The 16,219-nt window shown below is 36.0% G+C and overlaps 1 pseudogene; it reads left to right on the top strand.

Moving 5' to 3' along the window:
- The first annotated feature begins 3,088 nt into the window (after positions 1-3,088).
- Positions 3,089-3,740, top strand: LOC128780411 (syntaxin-7 pseudogene; annotated as a pseudogene).
- The last annotated feature ends 12,479 nt before the right edge of the window (positions 3,741-16,219 follow it).

Below are 16,219 nucleotides of genomic sequence, written 5' to 3'. Positions count from 1 at the left end.
GGTTTGGTTAGTATGATGTGTGTGAAAGTATCAGTTTATGAGTTCAGAGCAGAGGCACTAAGTAGCACATTTCTGCCGGTTCTGTGGAGAGTGGCTAATCCCTGCTCTGAGAAGGGCACATATCAGGTAGCCCACTGTTCAGAGAATAAAAGATGTTAAAAGTCTGACCCGAATCTGTGGTCTGGAGCTGAGCCCATGCATGCTCTGCCCATGTCAACTGAAAGCCAAGCAAACCACACATGGGTAACTGAGAAAAATTGAGTAAAATAAGTGCTTGTTGGCAAATGCCAATACAACTGGGCTGTTTGTAACATCACTTCAGCTATTAGATACAACTCAATATATGTATATGTGTGTGTATATATATATCAAATGAAATTAATTTTGAATACTCACATATTTCCTCCATATGAACATAATGAATCAATATAGAGAGTATCAAGACTATATATTCAAACAGATGAGTGTATAGGAACTATTAATTCATTTTGCACATAATAAACAAATATGGGATCTCTCCCATTTGTAATTGAATTATAGTAAAATGTCATTTAATGATATCAAATAAATTTCTTCCCACATTCTGTCAATAACTACTGTTTAATTCACATGGATATGTTATCATATTTAATTTTTTTATTCTTATTTTTAACATTGTACTTTTTCTATCAATTTATGTTTCTCAGCATAGTAATTCAGAATGTCAAAAAGGAAAGACAAAGAATTGAATAAAACAAGGTACCTTCAAAAATAACCAAAATCCAGTACAGAAAAAAACCAGATATGTAAGAGATATCTGAAGTGCTCAATGAAACTACCAGTCTCTATGGAAAAATGACCACAATCATCCATAATGACGCACTAAATAGATTCAGAAGATATATGTGTTGTTTCTGTTCTCTGAGCAAGTGGACTATAGTCACATGGCTTTTCCATAGAAACCTTGATGTTGTTGCATAGTAACCTTGAGTGCCATTAACAGTTTAGTACTCTCTGCACCAAATCTATACATATTGTCCTTCCTGAGATAATGGCACCAGATCCTACAGCCTTTTCTCCAGTCTGCTGGCTTGACGTTTTGTCCGGAAAGGGCACTGGGAGCAAGGACTCCGCTTCCTGGCTTCATGGTGTTTCCTCTCCTTTGGCGACAGTGCTGTGGTTGACATCTGCATGCGTGCAGGAAGTGCTTGTGTATTCACCATCCAGCGAGTTTTTGTGACTAGTCACAGCCATAGTTTCCTTTTCTTCAAGCTCTGCCTGCTGACACTTTGGCAGGGAGGTTGTCCTACTTGCCAGTCCCAGTGTGAGATCTGTTCTCACCCACATCAGCCTGCAGACTGGGGACTGCTCTCTCCTAGAGCAGCCCATTGAACGTGTCTGCCGTAAAGTGTTCTGTAGTGACACTGTCTGCCAGAAAGTCTGAAACCCATTGCTGCGGAGGTAGCCCTGGCTCCCACATGATTCTTCCGTTTGGTCCTCTTCTTCAGTGAACCCTTTGGTATATTTAGTAATTTTCCTCTACCCCTCTCTGCAGGCTATATCCAACAAATACTTAATAATTCCTTAAATCATCCCAGGTTTCTCTCTCCTGAATGAACTGCCTTACACACCTTGTTATTCCGATATGTTCAGTCGTCATTTTCAACATTCAAAGACTGGGGAAAATTATATTGAAAATGTGTCTATAATTATTCATGTTACATTAGACTTAGAAATAACAGTACTTGATATTATAATTCATAATTTATACTTGATATCTTTTAATAAATAACTGAAGATTTTAAAATGTTTAATATGTACCTGGATATATATTTTTAAAGATTAATATAAATACAGATATGCCCTGGCTGGTGTGGCTCAGTGGATTGAGTGCTGGCCTGCAAACCAAAAAAAGGTTACCGGTTTGATTCTCAGTCAGGGCACATGCCTGGGTTGATGGCCAGGTCGCCAGATGGGGACATGGGAGAAGCAACCAACTGATGTATTTCTCACACATTGATGTTTCTCTCCCTTTTAAAAAAAAATTAAAAATAAATAAATACAGATATGAAAACAATTTTACAATACCAAGGATGAAGCCTCAGAAAAACTATGAACTTTAAATGACTAAGGTGTGTCAGTACAGACTTGTGCTCAGTAACAAATATCCCACTCTAGTGAGTGATGCTAATAACGGGGAAGCTCTGCATGCAGGGGACACAGGGACCATGGGAAATCTCAGTACCTTACCCTTATGTTTGTGGTGAAACTAAACCTGATCTCAAAATAATTTCCTAATAATCAGTTGTACAAAAACAAATCTTGAAGAAACTAGAAATGTATTTTTTAGGGGTGGTGAGAGTAACATTATACAAAATTTGTGTAAGCTAATGTGCCTGGTGCTTACAAACATATGGTTTCTTTTCTAAACAGGAGTCAGAATAGAACTTGTGGTTGTAGAAATCCCCAAATACACAATTCTTGTCCAACCGTGAAGTTTTTGAAAACCTGAAATGCAGAGATAATAAATTATAAATCTGGAGATATATAACTTAATATGTTAATAAAGAAACAAAATATTTACAGTAATATTTACATACTATATCTGCATATTTCTTAAAACTTTTTGACAAAAACACTTACATATTTCTTCATACACTTGTCCACACATTGCTTTTTATCTCTAAGATGAATTGCTGACTTGAAAGCATGAGGGAATAAAATATGTGAGTTCTAAAGAAACTTACAGTTCGGAAGAGAGAGTTGTGCCACTTGTCCACACCCAAGAGTCACTATTACTTCTCTGGGACAGTCCAATCCATGGATTTAGTGAGAAAATTTCACAAAAATTCTATGAGAAAACAAATTTTATGAGAAATTCAGTAAAAGGTAGTATACTAATTTGTATTAATAAAAAAAATAAAGTTGGCTGCCAGTTGGAGGAAGGGGTGAGGGCTAAGGAAACTGCACAGCCCACCAACATCTGATGAAGTTAGTGAATAAGCAATTAATCACATCCTGCACTTCAGGAATTGTTGGTGACCCCACCCAACCAGCCCAGCAAATCCAACATCCAAAGATCACATGACCTTGTGTGGAAATGTAAACCACTCTGAATCAACATGGAACAGCTCAAGAAGCACCCGAGTTCAGGCAACAGCTGCAGCAGAAGCGACAATATTCTAAACAAGAGGCCAAAGAAACAGAGAAGCCCATCGAACAGTTTGATCTCTTCCCCCCACCCTCAGTGAACAGCATGACAGGAAAGTACAGGTTATTTCTTAATGGCTGAATTCACAACATCACTGACCAACTTTCCAAATGCAAGCAGCTGAGAAAGAGTGTTTTGCATGAGTGGGGAGCCAGTGCCAGAGCATCTGGTGGAATTGCTGAGGAGACTCAAAAGAAAGGAATCCCGTGTTCTGGAAAAGCCAAACTCACCCTCAAGGTCAGGTGCAGGATGAGGGAATTACAGAGGATGCCCTTGTCTTATTCAGGAGAGAGACTTCTGTTAGGCAACTTGAAGCTGATATTATGGATATTAATGAACTTTTTAAAGATCTGGGAATGATAATTCATGAGCAAAGAGGTGTGATCGCACTGAAGCCACAGTTGGAACTGCAGGGGTGCATGTCCAACAAGACAACCAGCAGCCGTCCAGGGCAGCAGAATGTCAGGAGAAGAACCCCCCATGTGGCTGTGAGATGCACAGACTTCAAAGAAAGATACAAATCTACAACTGCTCTAGCGTGGGAGAATAAAACAAAAGTCTAAACCTTTATATTTTATTTATTTTTTAAATAGTCTATTAATTTTTCACTTCAAAGGAAATGATTCTACAGTAATAGTTACTGAAGTTACAAAAATATAAATCTAATAAGCATGTAGAAGGATCCATGTTTATTATACTATATCATTGAAAATGTGGACTTACCCAAATTTTAAAACCGTGCAAAGAACTGAAAAATACCTTCCATATTCAAGGGGATAAACCAGCCATACAATATAACTTTCACTGGGAGAAGATGTTGGATTTATTTTACAAATATTCAGTAGTAATTTTTATAAAGAAATATTCACCTAATATTTATTTTTATAACTATGTTCAAATAACCATATGAACATATGATGACAGTGACAAAATAATTAGGGAAATCAAAACTATATGAATAAATCAAATAAAGTTGTTAGTTGAAAAATCATTACCTATCTTAAAAAAGGCAACACATTTACATAAACATTGAGATGTAGAAGAAAGAATTGATGAAATAAAGATGGAGTAATAGAAATGATCAATTCCTAAGGCTACAGAGAAAGAGAGAGAGAAATTAATGGAGCCTCAAACACCTTTAGAACTTTATCAATAAAGCTGACATCGGTGTAATTATTGCCTGAGAATAAAGACACAGACAGAAAAAGAGCAAACAATAATTTTTTGAGACACAATGAATGATCATGTTCTTAAATTTTATGTTAAAATATACAGACCCATGTGTATGAAGTTGTTTATGTAGAAATGGTCATCTGCTATAAATTATGCTGCATTGAGTAGGCAATGACGTAGAAAAGTGTAAACTTTACCTCTACCTCACAGCATCACAAACACTCACAAAATATAAATTCTCAAAGTATCACAAACCTAAATGCAAAAGTCCATCAATAAAGAAAAAAGATAAACCATAAAGAGTAATGCAGTAGATTATCTTCATGAACTTTGACTAACTTGTGAAATATGTCCAACATCATCACCAACACCCAAAACGAGATACTGGACTATGTAACTTTGATAAATCCAGGTCACTGAAAGACTCCAATGTGAGAAGAAAAGTGTACTCAACAGTCAAGAAAGTCATTTACATCTTATAAATACAGACAGAGTCATATCCAAAACATAAGCACTTCTGAGAAGGAAAATTACAGGTAACAGACAGGAGAAATGGGCAAGAGACATGAACGGGCACTTCTCACTCTCACAGTACAGAAGTTCACAGTGAATTGTGCTCTGAACAATGTGTTCCATCGATCGGTATGAGGAAAATGCCTGTTAATGTCATAGTGATGCTTTATATAATGATCAGAACTGATGGCATTGAAATTCCTGGCAGTACTGAGTTTTGGATCATGAAACGATTGGATATAATATGGATTTACACAGCAAACTAGAAAGTGCAGGGATAATTTCCATACACATGTATTTCTGACCCTGCACATCAGTGTGATGCACAAAGGCAATACATTTCAATTATACATATATAGCATTAGAACAACTATATTTATAAATTATTACATTATTATAAACATAGCATTCATAGTATTTATACTATAACATTTATAGTGTGTCAATTTATATGTTATATATATTATTGTATGTGAATTATTTACATATGATATATTATTTGGAAAAAAGACATACACAGGGATTTTTATTAAATAATTATTCTTAACAACCACATATTTAAAACATCTCTATTCTGAGCAGAATAAATTAAACAATACCAGATATATCCAATATACCAGTGAAAATTACATAAAGTTCAAAATCAAGCACAGATAATCTGTGATATAAAACATCAGAGCAGTGGTTGAGTGAGGAGGGAGGAGACGCTATGAGAGAGAGCACAGGAGCGGGCTGGCAACATCTGTTTCGTGATGCAATTTCACTTTGCAACACGTACAATCACACGTATAGTCTCCGTGACGCCTGGTAAAATTATGTAGCAAAGTTTAGGAAAAAAAGGTCTTATAGAAGCATGATTGTCTATGAAAAGCAAGAACTGGAAATTATCAAATGCACATTAATGCCATAAAATATAAATCAAATATTATAGAGTCAAACAATAAAATATTAACAATCTTACAATAAATTTTACACAAAAATATGAATGAATTCTATAGAAATATAAAATAAAATACTCTTTTAAATGAAATGTTGGAAACATTAAAAATCTTACCATTTCTTCTTCATCATCTATGTAGAGCAGGTTAGAGCTCTCAGAAGCACAGGCCGTCAAACTCTCATTCCACGTTTTGTGTTCAGTGCTGATGTAATAGCAGTTGTTGGAATACACTAACCACTCTGGTGGACATCGACCACAATGATATGCTGAGGAAAGATTATGTATTGTTATCCAAGAACAATATGAATTTCAAAATGAAAATTAATTTCAGTATTTGCATAGGCACAGACAAATTCGTGCATAGTATATGTACATAACCTCACAGACTGGAATATGTAAAGCATAATACACTCATACACACTCACACACACTCACAGAGAAGGGCCAGCCCCTCATTCCCCCATATTAAGCAAACACACACAAAAAATATACCCTTTCTATGTCCTCAATGTCAATGAGTGACACCATACTTTTAGAACACCAAAATTATCTTTCAACTAATTGGTAAAAGCAAGTATGATGAATTTAAATGAATATTTCTTCATATTTTTACATAAGAAATATACTCTTCTATATCCATTATATGTACATGTATTGCCACCTATTATAATTCATGTTTCCCATGCCAAAAAAAACTATAAATTTTTACTGTGTTGGAGACAAGGGAGGAACTGTATTGATATTGGAACATAGAAAATAATTACGTACCTTTCTGGTTCCCTGTTGTCTGGTTCCCTGTCTTGTTCCCTGATGGTTTCCCTGTAAAAATAATAGATAGTTTATATTATATACAAAAAACAAGAATTGTTCTGTACCAGAGTTACATTAGCTAGAAAAAGAAGTAATTATTATAAAGAATTCATATCGATCTACATAAATCATAATACTTTTGTTTCTTACTTTGAAATGTGGTATATTGTCTAGGATTAAAATAGTCTGGAATAAAATTGATTTTACCAAGAAAAATTATTGAATCTGTGATAATATTGGGGAAAATATTTCAAAAGCCTTCAAAATGACACTCCACAATCTCTTACAGTTTTGGTCAAATCAATAAGAGGAATTTATTCATATTTCTCAATAAGGTGTCCTAAAGAATGACTTGAATTATAATACAAATACATATATGACATATGGGATATGTACATACATATATTTATAAATTGCTTTCTAAAATTGTTCTGATATTTATACTTTGGACAAATTTTGTGCAGAGTAACAATTTTGCTCTCAGTCTATAGGCATACTTTAAAATGAGACTGTATTCTATAACATCATGAAGAGTTTAGACACTCTGATGAACATAAAAATAATGAATGTTAAACTGAACACAATTTAATTTAAAAATATTAACCTACACATACATACATATGCATACATACATGTGCATACATATATCTATGTGTATGCATACATACGTGTGTGTGTGTGCATATGTCAGCACAATATCTATGCGTGCTGACAGGCTGATGCATACATATAAAGGAGAAAGATTTCACATCCGCATCATGGAGAAAGGTCATCTCTCATCCCCTAGTATTGGTGCCCACATTAAAAAACTGCAAACAAATATTTCCATTCTTTAACGCCTAGGACATCAATGAATGCAACCACTTTTTATCTAGCACAGAGATGTTATTTGTTCATCTTTTACAGCCACAGGACATATAAGCCAATTGGTCTCAATGGGTAAGTGATTTCATTTTATTCATTTATTTTTTATCATCACATGAGGATATGCCCATTGATTTTAATGAGAGAGGAAGGGACAGAAAGACGAGACAAACAGTGATATGAGAGAGAAACATTGATGAATCGCCTCTTGTACATGCCATGAACAGGGATGGAACACACAACCTAGCTTTGAGCCTTGACCAGGAATCAAACCTGCTGTCTTTTGGCATATGGGATGACATTCCATTCAGCTGGGCCACTGAGGCAGACAAGGATATGGTAATTTTGAGTAAATACTCCTCCATGTTGCATGAGAAAAAAAATCACTCTCCTATAATCATTATTTATGAACACTTATTGCCATATTTTATCATTTATATTCTCCTTCCCAAAGTATATTATATTTGTGCCTTCCCTGAAACAGAGAAAATATGAACAGTACTAAAAACAGAACTTTGAAAATCGTAATGTATCTTTTCCATCCTTGCTGCTGTGGACACATTGCTCCTGTCCAGTTCTACAGTACCCAGAAAACGATACAGGGATCCTCAAAATAAGAATTGGTACTGACAGAATTAAAACGTCATCATTTTAGTTTCTTAGTTGGAAATTTGGTGCATTGTAGAGGAGCAGCAAAATCTGAAATAAAACTGATTTCACCAAGAAACATTAATAGAGTAATAAAGATTTAGGGGAAGAATATCTCACAAGACTTTGGATCACACTTGACCATCTCTAAAAATATTGGTTTAACCAATCTCAAGAATTAATTTGTATTTATCAATAAGGTCTTTTAGATTCCTAATGCATATGTTTGAGTAATGAAATCAAAATACACAAGTACATGTAAAATCTCTCTACAATCATTCTCTTTATGGACTTGACAAATTCAGAAGGACATTCTGCATTTATCTAAATGCTGACTTTAAAAAAGAGCTCTATTCCATAATATATTAAAACGTTCAGAGGCACGGAGATTCATTAAAGTGAGAAGTTCTCTTAAATATTTGAAAAGCTTACTTACAGGGAAGAAGTAGTATCACTCTGGCTACAGTGAACACCAAGATGAGGCAGACGACTCCCAGGACCCCAGCCATGAGCTTCTCTGGAGGTGGTGGTGCATCGGCAGCGAGAGAAAAACACATGGAGACATTGCTTGGACAGTTTTCACAGAGAACCCAAATGAACAGGGAATCATATAAATAATCTTGAACCACAACAAACCAATTCCCCCACAGCCATCTTCCCCCCAGAATATAGCACTGCATTGCCAGGAAATACAATCCTCCATGAGCCGTTGGTCAAAGACTACACCTTACAACAATGTCTGAATAAATGAGTCCTCAGATTTCATATTGAGACACTGTTTTGCAACTTTAAGCTCTGATCTTCACAAATGAAAAAATATGTCAGCTAATTCCCTACTCTTCCCCCCCCACACTTCTTCCCTCCAACTGCACATCCCAGAACAGTTATACTGTGTGACTGTTCAATGTGCCACCTTTGCGATGGCTCTCGTCATTCCCTTGAAGATCTTCAGAAGCATTTTGAAACTCTATTTCCCCAGAGGATATTTGCTGTTTGGTTTGTAAAGCGGAGCTTCTCATGCCCTTGCCTTTCCTTTGCTGTCTCCTGCAGTCCTTAGCCACATTCAGGTCTGAGTCGTTTTCTGGCTGGAGATCCATCTCTGCAGCTTAGTAATGTCAGGGACGGTGCCTCTGATGACAGTACCTCACTGTTAACAGGTGATGTGAACAACGACAAGATCCCTGGGAGAGGCAGTGTGGGTGGAGTGTGAGATAAGAAATAGCGCTCACTTTGCATTTGACCAACGTGAAGCCTTGTTCTCATTGACTTAGAGATTTAAATGTTTCCCAAAGAATAATTCAATAATTCTATGATATTCTTTGTTTGACATGACATTATTGGTTGAAGCAATGAAAAGTAACAAGTTAGCGAAGAATAAAGTAGTTCAGAATAACATCCTTATAAAGTCACATTCCACTGAAACATTTTAACACTGTTAGAATAACTGAAAACTACAATGCTGTATGAAAATAACAATGCACCCATTTAATGACAATTTCCAAATCCACTAATGTTTAAAGATTGAGTGTTCTAAAGTTGGAGGAAGAGTAGTGTTAGCATATATGGTAATTAACAATTAACTGATGTATTTAGACACTCAAAATTATTAGGTCAAAGGACAGAAGAGGTGCTATCAAATATTTTATTTGGAATAATTGTAGAGTTCTGAGAGATCAGTTAAATGTTAATGAAATACTTTATATGTTAAAGATGTTACATGACACACTAAAGTTACCCTGAGCTCAAAAAATAATAAAAGCAATAGAACATCAAAGGACTTTTTTAACATACTTTATACCAGTAACTTGTAATTTATTTAATGGTTAAAATATGAAAACACAAAACACAGTAAATAAATGTGTTGTAGACCATTTATGGAGGAACAGTGTTGGTGCAAATGTCCAGGAAAATCCCTTCACTGCCACACTCTGTGAAGGTAGCTTTAGTGCATAGTAAAACGTACTAAATCAGGAAATGTAGTTTAATAATTCAGTCACTGGACGCTGCAATGAGATCTGGAATGCAGTCTGGCTTTGACATTTACATGTACGATCTTTAGGGATTAGTAATTAGTGTCTAGCTACCTAGTTTGCTTAGTAAAGTGGGAATGAAAATATGTGCGATGCAATGCATGTAAAACACTTAATACTCAGTCTGACATTTACAAGCTTTCCAAAGTTACTTAATTTAAGTAATGAACACAATTGCCCTGTTACTCTATTTACTTATATCAGACAGTGTCACAATTCCTGCCACAGGACTCTCTTATAAATGTGGCATTTCTTTTTTTCAATGTTTTATTCAATTTCTAAAAACCTTTTGATTGTTTATAATGAAGTTTAAATAACCATTTTACAGAGACTATTAAGTCTTGATTTTCAGTGCAAGTCAAATAGCTTTTATTTAACTGACATGCATTTTTGGAGAATTATATATGACCTTATGATTTGATGAATTCATTTTAAGAGTCTCTTTTTATTGGATTAAATATGAAATAATACACATAAATAATTATATCTGTCTAATTACTAAATCCAAGTTAACTGCTCCTTGTCATGAGGATTACAGCTTTTCATTTCAGTTATCCTGATTTTCAAACAGAAATATGCATGTGGTACGCTGCTAGTAATTTTCCATAGGCAAAAATTTGAATTTTTTTCATATTTTACTCTTTACCCTACAGTATACAGAAATGGATACCAGTGTTTGATTTGCTTGTATATTAATTGTACTTTGTTTGTATCACATCTAGCATTTGTAATGTCCCATTAAAGAATCAGGTCAGTAGGGAAATAGGAGAGTAGAGACACATACCTCTGGAAGCCAGAAGGTCGTGCATCCTTCACGGGAGACCTCGCACCTCCTGTCTACACGCAGTATCTGTGGTCCTCACAGACTGCCCCCTGCAGACTGAGAGTGAGGCAAAAATAGAAAAAAGTAGATTTCTCATCACTGTGTCACTTAAAGGTTGAACAGGAAATTCTTACACTTGGGCAGTTTTAAGATGGCTTATCTCATCACACACCTGAGAATCTCAGAGACTGTGAGCTTGTAGAGAGTCATTCATTTTGTGCATTCGTAAGTGCCCCTGAGAAACCACTTGCATATTCCCAGAGATTTCTGGGACAAGAAACTTGACCACCCTACTCTTAACTTACCTCCATCTTAAAATTTACAAACACTGAAAATTCAGGCCTTGTTAAGAGCATCTTAGAAGTTTCAGTCCTACTCTTGGACAAAGTTGCTAAATACTGGCATAACGTAAATTTATTTATATGCTCATTCTCTCTTAGTTATAATGGAAAAAGATAAAATCACAATCCCATTAGCAATAGGTACTCAAAGATATTTGTCCCGAATATTCGGAAGAATGACTGCATTTTCAACTTAGGATAACTGTCACAAATATTAATACCCAACCTACCTCCTCAATTACTCTGCCCACATTTTTTAAATGGCTGCATGAAATTTGTTATTTGTATATAAGGAATTTGTATTTCCCCTGATAAAAACCAGTGTCTCTGAAGGAGAAAGCATTAAACAGCACTGTACTATACTATAATGTAAGAGATTGAAATATGAAATTGCTACTCATTACATTATTCATTAATTCACCCTCCCATCATAAATAGCTGTCTGTATTTTAATAGAAATATTTGTTGTAGCTCCTATAGCTCCTTATAGGAGCTACTATGGACACAAGGACAAAATCAAGGGGGAGTGTAGAGGTGGGGGAGGGAGGTGGGACTGGCTGGGGTGGAGTGGAGGGATGGAGAGAAAATGCAGACAATTGTAACTGAATAAAAATATTAAATTAAAAAATTTTTTAAAAAGAAATACCTGTTTTAAGTGACAAAAGCCAACATATAACTATGTAGGATGAAAACAAATGTAATTTTTAAAAATTTAACCTAACCAAAGTTGGGGAGGGCAGAAAAAGTAGTTTTGAAAACACAAGTTAAAAGACACATGAATCTCGGAAGAACTAAAACATTAAATGTGAGCCACCTAGTATGTATCAAATGGAATTATTTTCATCCACCTCATATTGTATCAAGAAAAGAGCAAATGTTTATGTGTTATAAGTAGTGACTTATAATTGTAAGTACCATGTGCTCCAGCAATCCCACTTCTGGGTACATATGCAAAGTGACACAATTGTTATGAAGAAGTATCTGTCTTTCCAGGTTCTTTGGAGTATTATTCACCGTAATGAAGGCATGAAAGCAACCAAGTGTGTGTAACAGAGGAATGGGTTAAAGAAGTTCTACACACACATACACACACAATGAATTATTATTCAGCCATGAGAAACAGAAATTTCTCTCATTGGTGACCAGGATGAACCTGAAGGCATTTTGCTCAGTGAAATAAGTGAGAGAATGAAAGACTAATGCTGCCTGGTATCATTTACATGTGAAATTTAAAAATAACAAATTCAGAGAACAGTGGTTGTCAGGGGCCAGGAGTAAGAATATAAGGAGAAGTTGGTAAAAGTTGGTTATAATTTCACTCATTAGATGAAGGAGCCTAAGGATAGAATGTATTACATGGAGGCTACAGTTGATAACACTGTATTGTATAATTAAAATTTATTGTAGAATTGAAATTTACTAAGACATGGATCTTAAATGTTCTTCAAGGGGGAAAGGGTAACAAATAAAGCACAGATTGTAAAACTTTCCATTGAAATCTAACCCTGCTGCATATGAGAAGTTCTAAAAGATAATTCTACAAGTTCATAGTTACATAATTGTCATGAGGATAGGAAATATAGTCAATACTATTCACATAATCAAACAGAGTGTCGGGTGGGGAGTAGGCTTATTCGGGGATCACTTCGTATGTTGTACAAGGGTCTGACCCCTGTTTTGCACACCTGAAACTCCGATACAATGATACCGCAGGTCAACTGTAATTGTCCACTAAGAGTTAAAGTAAAACTGCATTTGCAAAAATAAAAGGACATTCTGTAATATGGTTTGATCTCATTGCATAAGTGCAATTTTTGGAAGCACCATGAACAACCTCATTATTTATTACCTGTTATATTCTAAAAATAATTGAGATCAGAAAATCATGGGGTAAAAAGTATGGTCCTGAAACCATGCAACACAACACAAAAGAACAGAAAAGCCAACACACTGTTCCTAAGACTATGATATGCTTGTACATTTGGGTAAAAAAATTAAAGTCAGCAGAAGTTTTTCTATTTTCAGAAGATAAGGCAAAATTATTTAAAGTTTTAAGCTTAATTTTTAGGAAACCTTTTTTTAATTTGCTTTACAAATAAAATGAAGAAATGTGTTTATAGCATCAAAAAGTTACTTTACATTACAGCATTGCAGAGAGAATCAATAATCTGACTGAAGTTTCTATTCTGTAAGCCATGGGCTTAGCTGTTTGAATCAGTCCAATATGAGTTATCTGGGAAATACTCATTGAAAAGAAAATTATGTGGTCTCAGATACAACACATGTTGCCATTCTTTTTGTAATTATTTTCTCTGCTTTTCACTCTGTCCCTAAATTGTCAAAATCAGTAAATGTTATAGGATAGTGAAAACATGGCCTGATAATGAGAAAGAGAAATAGGCAAAGAATCACCATTTGGTCTGGTATCTCTACTTATTGCTTAAGATCTTGTTTATTTATTTTTAGAGAGAGGGCAGAGGAAGGAGAAAGGGAAAGAAACATAATGTCTGGTTGCCTCTCACACACCCCCTCTTGCGGACCTGGCCTGCAACCCAGGCATGTGGTCCTGATTTGGAATGACCCTTTGGTTCCCAGGCTGCCACTCAATCCACCCAGACACACCAGCCAGGGCATTGTCTCTCCACTTCCTATGTGGTTAGTACAAAAGTATCTTTTAAACACATGGTATCATTGCCAGGTGCTGAATGTTATGAAGGAACTAGGGAAAGTGTAGTTGGTCATCCTAAGCGGGTAATAAAACAGACACATTATGAACTATGTAAATTGTAGCTCTCAGTGTTTGAAAATCAGGTATGTTAAACAGAAGATTTGCCTTCAAATCAAATTGAATTTTGATAATTTCTGTTTTTCATTGTTGTCCAAGTACAGTTGTCACAATTTTTGCCCAGTTGCACTTCCCTGCCCCACCTGCCCCTGCTTCCACAGTCAATTCCCGCCTGTTGTCTGTGTCCATGGGTCCTTCACACACATTCCTTCACTACACCCTTCCCCTTCTTTCCCCGCTATGTCCCTCTCCCACCCCTGTGCACACTCTCAGTGTGTTCATTATTTCCATGTGTCTAGTACTACTCTGTTCATTTGCTTTGTTCATTAGGTTCCACTTATCAGTGAGATCAAATGGTATTTGTCTTTCACAGCCTGGCTTTTCTCACTTAGCATAATGTTCTGCAGTTCCATCCATGCTGTTATGAAGGGTAGGAGTTCCTTCTTTTGTCTGATGTATAGTATTCCATTGTGTAACTCTCCTGGAGTTTTCTGATCCACTCATTTACTGATGGGAACTCAGGCTGTTTCCAGCTCTTGCCCATTGTAAATAACACCACTATGTACATAGAAGTGCATAAGTTCTTTTGAGTAGGTGACTTGGGCTTCCTATGGTATATTCCAGCAGTGGGTTTGCGGGGTCAAAGGCAGTTCCATTTTTAGTTTTTTAACATCAGTTAATATTAGAAAATGGTGTAATAGCATACAATGGAGTAGACAGCCTCATCAATAAATGGTGCTGGGACAACAGGGCTGGTACATGTAAGAAAATGAAACTAGACCACAAATTTATACCATATACAAGAATAAACTCAAAATGCATAAAAGACAAATATGAGTTGTGACACCATAAAAGTCCCAGAGGATGTCAGATGCTGGTGAATTTCAGATATCCCATGTAGCAATACTTTTGCCAATATATCTCCTAGTGCCAGGGAAATTAAGTAGAAATAAACAAAGGAGACTACATCAAACTAGAAAGCTTCTGCACGGCTAAAGGAACCATCACCAAAATGAAAAGGAAACAGACTCTTTAGGAGAACATATTTTCCAATGATACCTCAGACAAGGGTTTGATCTCCAAAGTATATAAAGAACTGAAATGAATCAAAATCATGAAGACAAACTATCCAGTTAAAAAATGGGCAAAAAGGCTGAATAGACACTTCTCCAAGGAGGACACACAGATCACCCATCGACATATGAAAAAATGCTCTATATCACTAGCCATGAGACAGATGCAAATTAAAACCACATTGAAATATCACCTCACAACTGTCATAGGCCATCAGCAATAAATCAACAAACAACCAGTCTGGAGAGGATGTGGGGAAAAGGGAACCCTAGTGCACTGTTGGTGGGAATCCTGACTGGTGCCCTCACTGTGGAAAACAGTGCAAAATTTCCTTAAAAAACTAACCATGTTTGTTTTATTTTATACTGCTAAGAATGTTGAAAGACTTGACATGTCATGGAGACATGGATTCTCAGTGGACTGCTGCTTCTGGTTTTATGACAGGACATTTCCCCCTCTGTTCTTAGAGCCTTCACATCAGACTCCCAACGTTCAACAACCACATGGTTGGAATTCAGTTTTCACAAACACCAAAGCAAATACTGTCTCCAGTTACAATGATACTCAGACAAAAGATTTAGACATTAGCCCTGGCTGATGTGACTCAGTGGATTGAGCGCCAACCTATGAACCAAAGGGTCACTGGTTCAATTCCCGGTCAGGGCACATGCCTGGTTTGCAGGGCCAGGTTCCCAGTAGCAGGTGCATGAGAGGCAACCACACATTGATGTTTGTCTTCCTCTCTTTCTTCCTCCCTTACCCTCTCTCTAAGAATAAATAAATAAAATTTTAAAAAGATTTAGACATTAACATGCTTTTTTTTTCAGTCATTTTCTAGTATCTCATCTCCACACTCCTCAAACCCCTGAATTAATGTCTACAAGAGACCAAGAATGTGACCTTATCTAATAGGGCCTTTGCAAATGGAAACAAATTAATATAAGGTCATACTGGGGTAGGAAGGCCCTTAATGCATATGTTATCCTATGAGAAGAGGGACATTTGGACCCAGAAACAGAGACACAGGA

The sequence above is a fragment of the Desmodus rotundus genome, chromosome 3, assembly GCF_022682495.2.
Source record: "Desmodus rotundus isolate HL8 chromosome 3, HLdesRot8A.1, whole genome shotgun sequence".
NCBI classification, from domain to species: Eukaryota; Metazoa; Chordata; class Mammalia; order Chiroptera; family Phyllostomidae; genus Desmodus; species Desmodus rotundus.
Note: the sequence above shows the minus strand (reverse complement) of the source record. Positions and strands in the feature narration are given on the sequence as shown.